Genomic DNA, 17,530 nt, shown 5'->3' with positions numbered 1-17,530 from the left:
TCTCGAACTCCTGACCTTGTGATCCGCCCGCCTCAGCCTCCCAAAGTGATAGGATTACAGGCGTGAGCCACCGTGCCTGGCCTGCCAACAAGTATTTTTACCAAGCCATGTATATTGGGGGTATGTGACATGAACCACTGCTAGGCTTCCTGGGCTGTAGCATTCAGTACATGAAGGATTAGAGCTCTAGAACTCAGCCTCATCCATTTTGCTTTTTACCCAATTCCCTTTATTTCAGGGAAGTGAGGAAAGGACTCCAGTTTTAAGATTAAATTCCTCTAAGCTCTGTTTCCCCGTCACATTCCACTGGGTTGGGCCAACCACATGTTATCTCACATCACTACTTCAGATTTTTGATGGGCTTGAATAGACAGATTGGGAGATTTTAAATGCTTAAACTGACAAAGTGACCTTTGGGGGTACGTTTCCAGGTACGTTATCTGTCATCGTCCTAGGGGACACTTGCCTTTAAAAATTTTTCATCTTTATTTCTCCAATCCTCAACCCCTGAGATACAGATAAAACTTCTCTTTTCTGGGGGAGTGCTATTTTTATAACAGGGCGCCCTCCAGCGATTCTGGAATCTCAAGCAATAGAATAGAATTCGAGCGTCTTGCGGAGAGAGCAATGTTATTTTAGTCGATGGAGGAAAAAAAAAGTGCTGATTACTTTAGAGTGTGTCTGTAATGTAATTCCTGGAACACAGGCAACAATTTCTGCGAAGGCAAATTTTTAGATTCAAGAACAGAGTCGAAAAGCCAGAAGCAATAGTGGAGGTCAAGACTCGGAAAGGATCCCGGCAACCCGAATTGCTCTACAGAGCGCTTTCCGAAACCGTCTTGGATTGGGCCAGAAATGCCGCAAACCCGGTCACGTGATCCCGGCCGGTCCTCCGCCTCTAGATAACCTACGGCTGGCTAGCGCCGGCCAAAGCGGTCAAAGTCAGAGACCTGCGCATGCGCGGAGCGCGGGAGGCCTGGGGAAAGCGCTTTGGCTCCTACTTCCGCTTCGCTTCCTCTGGGCAGGTCCAGCTTACTTGGACTGAAACTCGTGGGTCAGGTCTTTAGGACCTTCCTTTTCTTTCCTGTCTTTTCCATTTTGTAATCCTTACTTAACGATTAACAAAGGTTTTGTTTTCTTAATTTTTTTTTTTTTTTTTTTAAATACACATGGAGTCTTGTTCTGTTGCCCAGGTTGATCTCGAACTCTCGAGCTCAAGCGATCCTCCTGCTCGGCCTCCCAAAGTGTTGGGGTTCCAGGCGTGAGCCACCGTGCCTGGCCTTATTTTCTTTCTAATTTTATTTCAAGTATTGCATTATTCTAAACCCCACATTGACGAATATCATCCACCTGCTCAGCAGCTATAAATGGTGGAGTTAGGTAAGTTTTCAAGTTCTCTAAGGTGGAAATGAGGGCTGATCATGTGTGTGGTTTATGAAGTGCTGCGTTTGCAGCTGAGGCCACTTTTGCTTCTGTCACTTGTTTGTGCACAGTCTGGTTCAAGTTTGCACTTAGGTGACCTCTGCTAAGGGGACTTCTCTTCTTGTCCCCAGGGGCTAGCCTACTATTCCACGTTGTTTCTACTTCTGTTTTTCTTCTATTTTATTTTATTATTTATTTATTTATTTTGTGAGACGTAGTCTTGCTCTGTCGCCCAGGCTGGAGTGCAGTGGCGCCATCTCGGTTCACTGCAAACTCCGCCTCCTGGGTTCACGGCATTCTCCCGCCTCAGCCTCCCGAGTAGCTGGGGCTACAGGCGCCCGCCACCTCGCCCGGCTAATTTTTTGTATGTTTAGTGGAGACGGGATTTTACCGTGTTAGCCAGGATGGTCTCAGTCTCCTGACCTCATCATCCGCCCGCCTTGGCCTCCCAAAGCGCTGGGATTACAGGCGTGAGCCACCGCGTCCGGCCTTTTCTTCTATTGTAAAGCCAGCATTGCTGAATTGAACAGTCCAGTTGGTACCTAAGAACGAATCAATTCTGGAAAATATTGGAGCAACCAACTACCCAGAGGGAAACCGTTGAAAAATGACATGTAGCCCACATGTAAAGTGATTAAGAGCTTTAAGATATATATGTAGAATCTTTTTCCTCTCTTTCCGAAGGAAAGAATGGATCCATTGAGGGAAACTTTGTAGAGGTCACTGTGTGAGAGTATTAACATTTTTCTTCTGTTAATTAGGACGACTAAATTATAGTTTGTTAGAAGTGTCTTAAACTATTGAAGAAAACTGTCATCAAATTATACCTTTTTTTTTTTTTTTTTTTTTTTAGACGGAGTCTCCCTCTGTTGCCAGGCTGGAGTGCTGTGGCACGATTTCGGCTCATTGCAACCTCCGCCTCCTGAGTTCAAGCGATTCTCCTGCCTCAGTCTCCAGAGTAGCTGGGACTACAGGTGCGTGCCACCACATGATGAAACCCCGTCTCTACTAAACGTACAAAAATTATACGTTTTATTGGAATCAGTCACCTTTTAGAGAATATTTGCTTCAGTATTTCTTGTGCAACCGAAAGGTGTCCTTGATGCTATGGAAGAAGAGAATAATTAAATTTGAAATCTTGTAAACACAATTTTTATTAAAACGTCAAAGGACAGTTACATGTTTCTATAGAATTAGCATATATATATGCTCAATCAATCAATCATCTCTCTATCATCTCTCTATCTAGAGAGAGAGACAGGGTCTGTTACCCAGGCTGGAGTGCAGTGGCTATTCACAGGCACGATCCTGCTACTGATCCGCAGGGGAGTTTTGACCTGCTCCGTTTCCAATCTTGGCCAGTTCACCCCTCCCTTAGGCAACCTCGTGGTCCCCTGTTCCTGGGAGGTCACTATATTGATGCCGAACTTAGTGTGGACACGCGATTGGTATAGCACACTACGGCCCAGAACTCCTGGGCTCAAGCCATCTCCTGCCTCAGCTTCCCAAGTAGCTGGGACTACAGGCAGGGGCCACGGCGCCCGGCAAAGTTAGCAAATATTTAACTGCAGTAAAACTAATGTCAGTAGTTTCTCAGGCATTTTCATTGGCTTTTACAAAGTCACAAAATTGCGTAAAATGAGGGCCATTTACTTTATTTAAAAATAAGAGGCCTAGCGCTGTGGCTCACGCCTGTAATCCCAACACTTCGGGAGGCCGAGGCGGGTGGATCAGAAGGTCAGGAGTTGGAGAGCAGCCCGGCCAATATGGTCAAACCCCGTCTCCACTAAAAAATACAAAAATTAGCCGGGCGTGGTGGCACGTGCCTGTAGTCCCAGCTGCTCAGGAGGCTGAGGCAGGAGAATCGCTTGCACCTGGGAGGTGGAGGTTACAGTGAACCAAGATCGTGCCACTGCACTCAGGCCTGGGCGACTGAGTGAGACTCTGTCTCAGAAAACAAACAAACAAAAAAGAGATGAGAATATTCTTGGATTTTAAGAAGCCAAGATTTTCTACTGGGTAATAGCATTTCTCAGAAAAGACTTTTTCTTTCGACGGACTAAATATTTACGAAATTTTTTTTTCTTCTTATATTGAGGGATTGTATTTTCAGTATTGTTTTGATGTTGCCACAGTATTTAAAAAAATAATTATTAGCAGGTGAAGACAATGTGAATTTGTTGTTTACAACCCGTAGGACATTGAGGAGCTACTTGCTGAGAGAGGAGCTACTACCATCTGGTCTCTGCTATGAGGCCAAAGCACTACACTGGTCCCATGATAAACCTACTTTTCTTTTTGTGTCATCTATTTTCCTTTCCACTGCTATTCTATATCAGCCTTGAGGTTGCTATTGGAGTTGAGGGACAAATAAGAGGTCATATAATGTAGGCCATCGCATAATGATGAAATATCAATTCTGTGGTCTGTCTCTAAGGCTCTGTCCTTGATAATAAAATACAGTGTGCTGTAATAGTTATCAAGCTTCCACTCCATATTATTAGGTTATTAGCTATTAATTAGATGTCACTTGCCATTTTTGCTTTACATGACTGTAAATAACTGCTGTCTTTCAGGTCTTTATGTACTCAATTTTTATAAGCAGTTTGTAATTAACATATTAAGAAAAAAACCATGGAGAATTATGTACAAATCCTTTTCAAGGCAAGCAGTCTTATAGCTATGATCAAAGGCATAAGATGTAGAATATTTAACAAATTTTTAAAATCCTTTGTTTAAGGAACGTAAGTGATAGGAAAACAAAGATGAATGCTACCAACTCTACCTCTTGAAAAACACAGCCTGAACCCAAGATTATAAACCAAGAGCGAAATTGCAGGCAGAGAAATGGCTGAACTGACAGCTTGTGCCTAGAAAGCTCAGAAGATGCCAAAACTTTGATTTGCTCACTTCAGTGAAGGCTTGATCCTTCATTTTGCAGGGCTATGGAAGGAGAATATGTATTTGAGTTTGTAAATGCAAAAATCGATCAATATATGAGGGACAGACTTGTGCCAAGAAATTCACCAAAGTCAGATTTCTAAACCAAGGTGTCAATTCATTAATTTACAGGGAGATTGTATATTTACGTTGACTATGGTATTATTGTTCAGTGTTCTAAATCGGTGCTCTTTTTTTGTGTGTGTGTCTTTTTTTTTTTTTTAATTATACTTTAAGTTCTAGGGTACATGTACAGGTTTGTTACATATGTATACATGAGCCATGTTGGTTTGCTGCACCCATTAACTCGTCATTTACATTAGGTATATTACCTAATGCTATCCCTCCCCCCTCCCCCTCCCCACAATAGGACCTGGTGTGTGATGTTCCCCTTCCTGTGTCCAGGTGATCTTATTTTTCAATTCCCACCTATGAGTGAGAACATGCGGTATTTGGTTTTCTGTTCTTGTGATAGTTTGCTGAGGATGATGGTTTCCAGCTGCATCCATGGTGCTCTTTAATGGAAATATAATTCTGTCAAAAATGCAAGTTGGTGGGGTTTGGTGGCTCTCACCTATAATCCCAGCACTTTGGGAGGCCGAGGCGGGTGGATCACCTGAGGTCAGGAGTTGGAGATCAGCCTGGCCAACATGGTGAAACCCCATTTCTACTGAAAATACAAAAATTTGCCAGGCATGGTGGCGGGTGCCTGTAATCCCAGCTACTCCGGAGGCTGAGGTAGGAGAATTGTTTGTGCCTGGGAGGCAGAGGCTGCAGTGAGCCAAGATCGAGCCACTCTACTCCAGCGTGGGTGACAGAATGAGACTCTGTCTCAAAAAAAAAAAAAAAAATGCAAGTCACAGATGTATTTAGAATTTTCTAGTAGACATATTTTAAAAACTAAAAAGAAACAGGTAAAATTAATTTTAATGTATTTTAATTAACCCAATGTATTCAAAATATTATACTTTCTACATGTAATCAATATAAAAAATCATTAGTAAGATTTTTTGTATTTTTTTTCATACAAAGTCTTCCAAATCTGGGACGAATTTTATGCTTACAGCACATCCCAATTCAGATAGTCACTTTTCTTTCTTTCCTTCTTTCTTTCTTTTTTAACAGAGTTTTATTTTTATTTAGTTACTTTCTTCTTTTTTTTTCTTTTTATAAAGATGGGGTCTCACCATGTTGCCCAGGCTGGTCTCAAACTCCTGGGCTCAAGTGATCTCCCTCCTTGGCCTCCCAAAGTGCCTGGATCAGCCACATTTCGAGTGCAGTAGTCATGTTGCTAGGTGAAGGTCTCGTGTATCCTTTCTAGGAAAGGTAACCGAGAGGCCAAGTGCACAATCGGAATCCTCTCAGGTGAGCATAGAATCAGAGGAGAGGGTGCTAGATGGTCTTTAGCGATATTTTATGTATTTGACAAGTATGAGGAACCTACCCTGATTCACACTAGCGTATTCTTTCTAGAGGTTTTAGTATTTGTTGTGTTTAGTTTATCTCACCTTGGCAGCAGTACACTCAGCACTACTAGACTAATGCTGCCAAATTCTTGCTTCCTTTGATTCTATGTAAATTACTTTATTCTATTAACATACTTTCTATTTTTTTTTCCTTTTTTTTTTAGACAGAGTCTCGCTCTGTTGCCCAGGCTGGAGTGCAGTGGTGTGATCACGGCTCACTGCAAACTCCGCGTCTCAGGGTTGAGCAATTTTTATGCCTCAGCCACCCGGGTAGCTGGGATTCCACCACCCTGGCTAATTTTTGTATTTTTAGTAGAGGTGGGGTTTTGCCATGTTGGCCAGGCTGGTCACGAACTCCTGGCCTCAAGTGATCTGCCCACCTTGGCCTCCCAAAGAACTGGGATTGCAAGTGTGAGCCACTGTGCCCGGCCACAGTTTTTAAATATAATAATTATATTAATCATTTTTCATATTAGATGATAATATGTCTCCTTTTTGTCTTTTTAAAAAATTTTTAAATTTTATTTATTTATTTATTGAGATGGAGTCTCACTCTGTCGCCCAGGCTGGAGTGCAGTAGTGTGATCTCAGTTCACTGCAACCTCCGCCTCCCAGGTTCAAACAATTCTCCTGCCGCAGCCTCCTGAATAGCTGGGAATACAGGCATGCACCACCATGCCAGGCTAATTTTTGTATTTTTAGTAGAGATGACGTTTCACCATGTTGGCCAGGCTGGTCTCGAGCTCCTGACCTTGCTATCTGCCCGCCTTCACCTCCCAAGGTGCTGGGATTACAGGTGTGAGTATTTATTGATTGATTGATTGATTGATTGAGACGGAATTTGCTCTTGTTGCCCAGGCTGGAGTGCACTGGCATGATCTCGGCTTGCTGCAACCTCTGCCTCCCTGGTACAAGTGACTCTCCTGCCTCAGCCTCCTGAGTAGCTGGGATTACAGGCGCCCCCCCACCACGCCTGGCTAATTTTTGTATTTTCAGTAGACATGGGGTTTCACCATGTTGGCCAGGCTGGTCTTGAACTGGTGGCACACACCTGTAGTCCCAACTACTTGGGAGGCTGAGGCAGAAGAATCACTTGAACTGGGGAGGCAGAGGTTACAGTGAGTCGAGATGGCACCGCTGCACTTCTGGGTGACAGAGTGAGACTCTGTCATTAAAAGATAAAAGAAAAAAAGACCTACCAAATGAGAGAAGCAGTGGCTATTTATTCTGAGCTTGCTTTAGCAAGGGAGTCAGCTACCAGCACTGGCATTTGGGCAGAGATCCAAAGGCAGGCAGAGAAATGGGAAAGCTTTATAGAGGAAAAAAGCCCTGATTGGAAGCTGTTGGCATGAGGAAGCTGTAGGTGGGCTAACCAGAAGTGGAGCGTCTTATGTGATTGGTTAGGGGTGCATATTTGGCTTTCCTTGGTTGGTCCTATGTTGGAAATGGGGACTAAAATTCTGGAAGCCGTCAGTTATTGATCAAGTCCTGGCCATTTTAGGCCAATTGTTACAGAAGTTATTTTTTAGCTTCTTGGATTGTCACTAGAGATAGCAAACTGGCTTCCTCTAAGTCTGACTTACAGCAGGCTGGCTTCCTCTAAGACTGACTTACAGCAGGCTGGCTTCCTGAGTTGTTTATTGTAGATAAAGGGTTGATCTCCTGGGCAAGGTGTTGCACATCATGGGTCAAAGTTCAATTTTTCATATGATCTAGCCATTGTCCATTTGTTATTCAGTCTCTCAGCCTCTAATTTGAAGTTGTTATAGAAATTCTGACAAATATAGTAAGATAGTAAATAAATAAGTGGCTTAAATTCTGGGAGGAAAGCAGATGATGGAATCTTTATGCTCAACTAAACTACTTGAATTAATGAAGTCATTCAGAAAAAAAACACTCTAGGCAGGTGCAGCGGCTCATGCCAGGTGCTGTTTTCTGTAATCCCAGCATTTTGGGAGGCCGAGGCAGGCAGATCACTCGAGGCCAGGAGTTAGAGATCAGCTTGACCAACATGGGGAAAACCCATCTCTACTGTAATAAAAATACAAAAATTAGCCCGGCATGATGGCAGGTGCCTGTAATCCCATCTACTTGGGAGGCTAAGGAAGGAGAATCATTTGAATTCGGGAGGCAGAGGTTGTAGTGAGCCAAGATCGCACCACTGCACTTGAGCCTCGGTGACAGGGCAAGACTCTGTCTCAAAAAACAAAACAAAGCACTCTAATATTCTGGCAATAATTAGGTAAAGAATGAAGAGAAAAAAAGATCCCATGCACCATATCAACAAATACAATTCGTAGGCATAGTCTTACTGAGGACTTGTTTGATCTATGTAATACAAACTATCAAACTATTACTAGAGAGAAAAAATTAGAAACATCCTTTAATAGAAACACTCTTATTTTTTCACCAGTGAATAAAAGGAGAGGCATGCTAAATTTTAGATGAAAAGGCTGAACATTGTGAAGATTTTAGCCTGTCCTCAATCAGTTTAAAAATTCAATGCAGGCCGGGTGCGGTGGCTCAGGCCTGTAATCCCAGCACTTTGGGAGGCAGAGGCGAGCAGATCACTTAAGGTCAGGAGATCGAGACCAGCCTGGCCAACATGATGAAACCCCATCTCTACTAAAAATACAAAAATTAGCCTGGCATGATGGCGGGCACCTGTAGTCCCAGCTACTCGGGAGGCTGAGGCAGGAGAATCACTTGAACCCAGGAAGCGGAGCTTGCGGTGAGCCGAGATCGTGCCACTGCACTCCAGCCTGGGTGACAGAGCAAGACTCTGCCTCAAAAAAAAAAAAAAAAAAAAAACTTCAATGCATCTCCCATCTAAATTCCCATTGGATTTTTTTTTTTAGGGAGGAAGCCAAGAAATTTTTTTTTTTTTTTTTTTTTTGAGACGGAGTCTCACTCTGTTGCCCAAGCTGGAGTGCAGTGGCATGATCTCAGCTCACTGCAACCTCTGCCTCCCGGGTTCAAGCAATTATCCTGCCTCAGCCTCCTGAGCAGCTGGGACTACAGGCACGTGCCACCACACCTGGCTAATGGAAATTTTCTAAAGGTCGTCTAAAAGAGTAAACAAAAAAGAACAAGACAAATTTACTTATTTAATAAATATTTATTGATTTCTGTGTCCAAGACCTAAGGATATATAGTATTGTTTCCTCACCCATTGGTTCATGGCTGAGGCCACATAACAAAAGACAGATTAACAAGAGAAATACAAACAAAAAAACTTTTTTTTTGAGCAACAAGGCTGTTTATTTCACCTGGGTGCAGGCAAACCAAGTCCGAAAAAGGAGTCAGGAAAGGGTGTTGGGATTATCATTAGTTCTTACAGATTTGGGATAGGCAGTGGAGTTAGGAGCAATTTTTTTGCAGGCAGGGGGTATATCTTACAAAGCACATTCTCAAGGGTGGGGAGAATATTACAAAGTACCTTCTTAAGGGCGAGGGGAGAATATTACAAAGGACTTTCTTAAGGGCGGGGTAGGATATTACAAAGTACCTTCTCTTTTTTTTTTTTTTTTGAGACGGAGTCTTGCTCTGTTGCCCAGGCTAGAGCACAGTGGCACATCTCCGCTCTCTGCAAGTGCCACCTCCCAGGTTCACACCATTCTCCTGCCTCAGTCTCCCGAGTAGCTGGGACTACAAGCGCCCACCACCATGCCCAGCTAATTTTTTTTGTATTTTCAGTAGAGACGGGGTTTCAGCATGTTAGCCAGGATGGTCTCGATCTCCTGACCTCGTGATCCGCCCGCCTCGGCCTCCCAAAGTGCTGGGATTACAGGCGTGAGCCACTGCGCATGGCCTAGACCTGATATATGTTAACCTAAATAACAAGCAGAGAGAGAGGCTCTCTAAAAGAAAATGACGTTTATTTGGGAATAGAGTATTGCAATGGGAATCTGCATGTCATAGTAAATGATGTGCGTATTCAAGGAGATAAAGGAAGACCAAAGTTTTTAAAGGAAAAAAGCAGGAGGATTATACAATTGTCTTGAAATAATTATCTTTGGCTACAAGGGTTAATAACAGGGATGACACCAGCCTGAGGATGAACAAGTAGTTGCTGGGCAGATGTCCTTGTAGAAGTCTTTTTTGCCTAAGATTGTGATGGCTTTTGTGTAAGGTTGTGGGTTTTGTAGAGTCCTTTTCATTTTCATGCATACAAGTGTAAAAATCCTTTCAGTATGACTTCATCTGGCCTTATTTGTGAGGGTTTTCTTAACATTAGTGACTCCATTTTGATTCTGACAACTTTTACATACGAGAAAATTAATGTCCAGGTATGGTGGCTCACACCTGTAATCCCAGCACTTTGGGGAGGCAGAGGCAGGTAGATCACCTGAGGTCAGGAGTTTGAGACCACCCTGGTCAACATGGTGAAACCCCATCTCTACTAAAAATACAAAAATTAGCTGGGTGTGGTGGCGGGTGCCTGTAATCCCAGCTCTTTGGGAGGTTGAGGCAGGAGAATCCCTTGAACCGAGGTGGAGGTTGCAGTGAGCTGAGATCATGCTGTTGCACTCCAGCCTGGGTGACAAGAGCAAAACTCCATCTCAAAAACAAAAAAAAAAAAAAAAAGAGAGAGAAAAAATTAATGATTAAAAATCTTAAAGAAATCAGGCAAGAGTAAAATGTGTTTTATTTTTTCTTACTAAGTCCCCATAGTAGCATAATATTGGTTTTAAAAAACAGGCATAGTAAGGTAACACAGCTAAATTACATTGATTAGATGAACAAAACTTAAAAAAAAAAAAACCTCATTACAGGAATGGATTGCGATAGAATTATTTCTAAGGATTTATTCTAAGAAAATAATCTGTAAAACACCAGAATGTTCATTGCAAGGATAATTTTGTTAGGGAAAAACTGGAAGCAGCCTAAATGTCCAGCAGTAGGATAATAGTAAATTATCTTTTACTCATAAGTAGGATATTATGCAGCCATTAAGGATGGTGTTTTGACCAGGTGCGGTGGCTCACGCCTGTAATCCCAGCACTTCGGGAGGCCCATGCCAGCAGATCACTTAAGTTCAGGAGCTCGAGACCAGCCTGGCCAATATGGAGAAACCTCATCTCTACTAAAAATACAAAAAAATTAGCCAGGTGTGGTGGTATATGTCTGTAATCTCAGCTACTTGAGAGGCTGGGGCAGGAGACTAGCTTGAATATGGAAGATGGAGGTTGCAGTGAGCTGAGATTGCACCATTGCACTCCAGCCTGGGCGACACAGTGAGACTCCGTCTCAAAAAAAGAAAAAAGAGGCCGGGCGCGGTGGCTCAAGCCTGTAATCCCAGCACTTTGGGAGGCCGAGGCGGGCGGATCACGAGGTCAGGAGATCGAGACCATCCTGGCGAACACGGTGAAACCCCATCTCTACTAAAAAATACAAAAAAAAAAAAAGAAAAAACCAAAAAAAACTAGCCGGGCAAGGTGGTGGGCGCCTGTAGTCCCAGCTGCTCGGGAGGCTGAGGTAGGAGAATGGCGTGAACCCGGGAGGTGGAGCTTGCAGTGAGCTGAGATCCGGCCACTGCACTCCAGCCTGGGGGACAGAGCGAGACTCCATCTCAAAAAAAGAAAAAAAAAAAAAGAAAACAGAAAAGAAAAAGAAAAAAAAAGAATGGTGTTTTGAAACTATTTATTTATTTAATTATTTAAGACAGAGTCTCTATCTGTTGCCCAGGCTGGAGTGCAGTGGGGCAATCTCAGCTTACCCCAACCTCCGTCTCCCAGGTTCAAGCAATTCTTGTGCCTCAACATCTGGAGTAGCTGGAACTACAGGCACACACCACCACGCCCGGCTAATTGTGTGTTTTTGTAGAGACGGGGTTTTACCATGTTGCCCATGCTGGTCTGGACCTCCTTACTTCAAGTGATCCACCTGCCTTGGCCTCCCAAAGTAGTAGGATTACAGGTGTGAGCCACCATGCCCAGCCTTGAAACAATTTAAATGAAAAGGGGAAACACTAGAGTTGAAAGGAACATTAGTAATCGTGGAGTCCACCTTCTTTATCTTAACTACATGGAAAACCAAAATCTGTGAAGTTAAGTGACTTGCTTGAGGACACAAGGAGGAAGTATCAGTTGTTACCAGCACAGGCTCTTGAGTAAACTGAACTGGCTTTGAATCCTTACTCTACCAATTACTGATATTGTGATCTTGGGGCTCATTATATAGTCCCTGCATTTCAATCTCCTCAACTGTAAAATGGAGATGATAAATAACGCTGGCATGAGATTTAAATGTGCCTGTTGTATATCAAGTCCTTAATCCTTAATAAGTATCATTTATTAAAATGTATGTGATATAATAAAGGCTGGGCACAGTGGCTCACGCCTGCAATCCCAGCACTTTGGGAGGCTGAGGCAGGCGGATCACCTGAGGTTAGGAGTTTGAGACCAGCCTGGCCAACATGGTGAAACCCCATCTCTACTAAAAATACATAAATTAGCCAGGCATGGTGGTAGGCACCTGTAATCCCAGCTGCTCAGGAGACTGAGGCAGGAGAATCACTTGAACCTGGGAGACCTGGGAGGCAGAGGTAGAAGTGAGCCGAGATTGCATCACTGCACTCCAGCCTGGGTAACAGAGTGAGACTCTGTCTCAAAAAAAAAAAAAAAAAAAGTATGTGATATAACAAAGAATACAGGCGTATCTCATTTTATTGAACTTCACCTTGATTGCACTTCGTAGATTTTTTTTTTTTTTTTTTTTGAGATGGAGTCTTGCTCTATTGCCCAGGCTGGAATGCAATGGCGTGATCTCAGCTCATTGCAACCTCCGCTTCCCGGGTTCAAGTGATTTTCCCACCTTAGCCTCCCAAGTAGCTGGGATTACAGGCACCTGCCACCAGGTCTGGTTAATTTTTGTATTTCTTTTTTTTTTCTTTTTTGTAGACACAGGGTTTCACCATGTTGGCCAGGCTGGTCTTGAACTCCTGACTTCGGGTGATCTGCCTGCCGCAGCCTCCCAAAGTGTTGTGATTACAGGCATGAGCTACCATGCCCAGCTTGGATGTTGTATTTTTCACAAATTGAATGTTTATGGCAGCCCTGCGTCAAGCAAGTCTATTGGTGCCATTTTTCTAACAGCCTTAGTCACTTCATGTCTCTGTGTCACATTTGGTAATCCTCATAATATTTTAAACTCTTAAATTATTATTATATCTTTTAAGGTGATCTGTGATTAGTGATTTTTGTTCTTTTCCCAACCCTCAAGTGGAAACAGAGATGCTCAGTGATCTTTGATGTTAGTATTGTAATTATTTTGGGGTGCCACAAATTGCACTTATATAAAATGATAAACTTAATGGATAAATTTGTGCATTCTGACTGCTCTTCTGAATGGCCATTCCTGTGTCTCTTCCTCTCTTCAGGCCTCCCTATTCCCTGAGACACAATGATATTGAAATTAGATCAATTAATAACGTTACAATGGCCTCTAAGTGTTCAATTATAAAGAAGAGTTGCACGTCTTTCATGTTAAATCAAAAGCTAGAAATGATTAAATTTAGTAAAGATGGCATTTCGAAAGCCGAGAAAGCTGAGATAGGCCAAACACTAGGTCTCTTGTGCCAAGTAGCTCGCTAATGATAAGTTAGCCACGGATGATAAGAAAGCTAAACAGCCTTATTGCTGACATGGAGAAACTTTGAGTGGTCCTAATAGAAGATCAAATCAGCCGCAGCATGCCCTTCAACCAATCCCTAATCCAGAGCAAGGCCCTGTCTTCATTTCTTTCCCTTAGGGAATTCTAAGGGTTCTAGTTAGTTTGTTTTTAGAGACGGGGGTCTCACTCCATTACCCAGTCTGGAGGGCAGTGGTGCAATCATAGCTCATTGCAACCTCAAACTCCTGGACTCAAGCAATCCTCCTGCATCGGCCTCTCAAAGTGCTGGAATTACAGGCGTGAACCACTGCGCCCATTCTCCAAGGGTTTTTGAACCCATGTGCTGGCAATCAGAGACAAAGATTAGACATACAGGCAAAGCTCAGAGATGTTGCAGTTTGTGTTCCAAACCACGGAGGTGAGGAAGCCACAGAAGAGTAGTTAAAAGCTAGCAGAAGTTGGTTCATGAGGAAAGAAGCTATCCCCATGACATAAAAGGCAAGGTGAAGTAGCAAGTGCTGATGTAGGAACTGCAGCAAGTTATCCAGAAGCTTTAGCTAGGATCATTGATGAAGGTGGCTCCATTAAACAACAGGTTTTCTTTTTTCTTTTTCTTTTTCTTTTTTTTTTGAGACAGACTCTTGCTCTGTCACTAAGGCTGGAGTGCAATGGTGCGATCTTGGCTTATTGTAGCCTCCGCCTCTCAGGTTCAAGAGATTCTCATGCCTCCCGAGTACCTGGTACTACAGGTGCGTGCCACCATGTCCGGCTAATTTTTGTATTTTAAGTAGAGACAGGGTTTCACTATGTTGGCCAGGCTGGTAATGAACTCTGACCTCAAGTGATCCACTCACCTTGGCTTTCCAAAGTGCTGGGATTATAGGCGAGAGCCACCATGACCAACCCAACTGGTGACTTTAAGTTGAAACCAGTGCTTATTTACCATTCCCAAAATCCTAGGATCCTAAAGTATTATGCAAAATCTACTCTGCCTGTGCTCTATCGGTGGAAAAATAAAGCCTGGATTACAGCATATCTGTTTACAGCATGGTTTACTGAATACTTTTTTTTGGTTTTTGAGACAGGGTCTCACTCTGTCACCCAGGCTGGAGTGCAGTGGCACGATTGTGGCTCACTGCAGCCTCAACCTCATTGGGCTTGTGTGATCCTCTCACTACAGCCTCCCTAGCAGCTGGGACCACAGGTAAGTGCTACTACACCTGGCTAATTTTTGTATTTTTTGTAGAGACAGAGTTTTGCCATGTTGCACAGACTGGTCTTAAACTCATGGGCTCAAGTGATCCTCCTGTCTTGGCCTCCCAAAGTGCTGGGATTGCAGACACGAGCCACCTCACCTGGCCTACTAAATACTTTCAGCCCACTGTTGAGACCTACTCCTCAGAAAAAAGATTCCTTTCAAAGTATTACTGCTCATTGACAATCCACCTGGTCACCCAAGACCTCTAATGGAGATGTACAAGGAAATTACTGTTGTTTTTATGCCTACTAACACAACATCCATTCTGCGGCCCAGGGATAAAGGAGCAATTTGGACTTTCAAGTCTTATTATTTATGAAATATATTTCATAAGGCTCTAGCTGCCATTGATAGTGATTCCTCTCATGGATCTGGACAAATAAAATTGAAAACCTTCTGGAAAGGAATCAGTCACCATTCTAGATGCCATTAGAACGTTTATGATTCAAGGCTGGGCATGGTGGCTCATGCCTGTAATCCCAGCACTTTGGGAGGCCAAGGCGGGTGGATTGCCCGAGGTCAGGAGTTCGAGACCAGCCTGGCCAACATGGTAAAACCCCATCTCTACTAAAAATACAAAAATTAGCCAGGCGTAGTGGTAGGCACCTGTAATCCCAGCTACTTGGGAGGCTGAGGCAGGAGAATCACTTGAACCCAGGAGGCAAAGGTTGCAGTCAGCTGAGATTGCGCCGTTGCACTCCAGCCTGGGCGACAAGAGTGAAACTCCATCTCAAAAAAAGAAAAACAAAAGAAAAAGAACATGTATGATTCATGGGAGGAGGTCAAAATATCAACATTAACATAAGTTTGGAAGAAGTTGATTCCAATCCTCATGGATGACTTTGAGGAGTTTAAGACTTCAGTGGAGGAAGGAACTGCAGATGTGGTAGAAATAGCAAGGAAACTAGAATTAGAAGTGGAGCTTGAAGACGAAACTGAATTGCCTCAATCTCATGATAAAACTTTAACAGATGTGGAGTTGCTTCTTATGGATAAGCAAAGAAAGAGATTTCTTGAGATGGAATCTACTTCTTGTGAAGATGCTGTGAACATAGTGGAAATGACAACAAAGGATTTAAAATGTTACAACAACTTAGTTGTTAAAGCAGGGGCAGGGTTTGAGGATTGATTCCAATTTTGAAAGAAATTCTACTGTGGGTAAATGCTATCAAAAAGCATTTCATGCTACAGGGAAATCTCTTGTGAAAGGAAAAGTCAATTGATACAGCAATGTCATTGTTTTATTTAAGAAATTTCTATAGCACCTCAGTGTTCAGCAACCACCACTATGATCAGTCAGCAGCCATCAACATCAAGGTAAGACTCTCTACCAGACTCAGATGATCGTTAGCACTTTTTTTTTTTTTTAGCAATAAAGTATTTTCAAATTAAAATATATACACTTTTAAGACATAATGCTATTGCACACTTAATAGTCTACAGTATAGTATAAACATAACTTTTATGAGCACTGGGAAACCAAAAAATTTGTGACTCGCTTCATTGTGATATTCACTTTATTGCTGTGGTTTGAAACACAAACTGCAACATCTCTGAGCTTTGCCTGTATGTCTGATCTTTGTCTCTGGTTGCCAGCACATGGGTTCAAAAACCCTTGGAGAATGGGTGCAGCGACTCACACCTGTAATTCCAGCACTTTGAGAGGCCGATGCAGGAGGATTGCTTGAGTCCAGGAGTTTGAGGCTGCAATGAGCTATGATTGCACCACTGCCCTCCAGACTGGGTAATGGAGTGAGACCCCCGTCTCTAAAAACAAACTAACTAAAACCCTTAGACTTTCCTAAGGGACAGAAATGGAAATTTTTTGTTATTCTTTATGATCCCCTTTTAACCATACGGGAGTTGATGTGAATGAATTAACACACTGTGAGTCCTTCGATATTTTCAAGGGACTCTCTGGTCAAACCAGAAAGACCAAGCATAGGTTCAGAGGATTGAAACTTTTAATCTTTCAATTTCACTTACCTACCCTACTCCCGGCTACCCTGATCTCCTTGGAGGAGAGTCTAGAGATTGGGTTCAATCAAGCGGCCAATGATTTCATCAATCATGCCCTACATAATGAAAACCTAATAAATACTCTAGACTCCAAGGCTCAGTGGAGCTTCCTAGTTTGTGAACACGTTGATGTACAAGGAGGGTGATGCACCCAGATTCCATGAGGAGATGCACCCAGATTCCATGAGGAGAAGTCACAGGAAGCTCTGTTCCCCGTCCTCCTCCCCACCCTCAGACCTTGCCCTAAGTGTCTTTTTCATTGGTTGTTCTTGAATTGTATTTTTTTTTTTGGAGACAGAGTCTCTGTCGCCAGGCTGGAATGCAGTGGCACGATCATGGTTCACTGCAACCTCCACCTCCCGGGTTCAAGTGATTCTTCTACCTCAGCCTCCCAAGTAGCTGGGACTACAGGTGCATGCCACCATGGCTGGCTAATATTTGTATTCTTAGTAGAGACAGGGTTTCACCATGTTGGCCAGGATGGTCTTGATCTCCTGACTTCATGATCCATCCGCCTCGGCCTCCCAAAGTGCTGGGATTACAGGCATGAGCCACCACACCGTTCGCTCGTCGCTCACTGTTCCTTCCTTCCTTCCTTCCTTCCCTCCCTCCCTCCTTCCTTCCTTCCTTCCTTCCTTCCTTCCTTTCTTTTTTGTAGAGTCTCACTCTTGTCACCCAGGCTGGAGTGTAATGGCACTATCTTGGGTCACTGTAAGTCTGCCTCCCGGGTTCAAGGGATTCTTCTGCCTCAGCCTCCCAAGTAGCTGGGATTACAGGCATGAGCCACCACACCCGGTTCGTTCGTTCGTTC

General features: G+C 43.3%; 1 long non-coding RNA gene across 2 annotated transcripts in view; it reads left to right on the top strand.

The window, feature by feature from the left end:
* LOC108581385 overlaps nt 1-17,530 on the top strand; it is a 42,720-nt gene continuing 25,190 nt past the window's right edge. Inside the window, exons 1-2 of one of the 2 annotated variants that reach the window (XR_004177082.1) lie at nt 14,277-14,646; nt 15,951-16,017. This is a non-coding gene — a long non-coding RNA (uncharacterized LOC108581385). Of the gene's footprint in view, nt 1,381-14,276; nt 14,647-15,950; nt 16,018-17,530 lie in introns of those variants that run through there. The other variant, XR_001893522.3, reaches the window with a different exon arrangement.

Source organism: Papio anubis, chromosome 1 (genome assembly GCF_008728515.1).
Source record: "Papio anubis isolate 15944 chromosome 1, Panubis1.0, whole genome shotgun sequence".
NCBI lineage: Eukaryota > Metazoa > Chordata > Mammalia > Primates > Cercopithecidae > Papio > Papio anubis.
The sequence above is the reverse complement of the archived record's forward strand: the minus strand, read 5'-3'. Positions and strand labels throughout refer to the sequence as shown.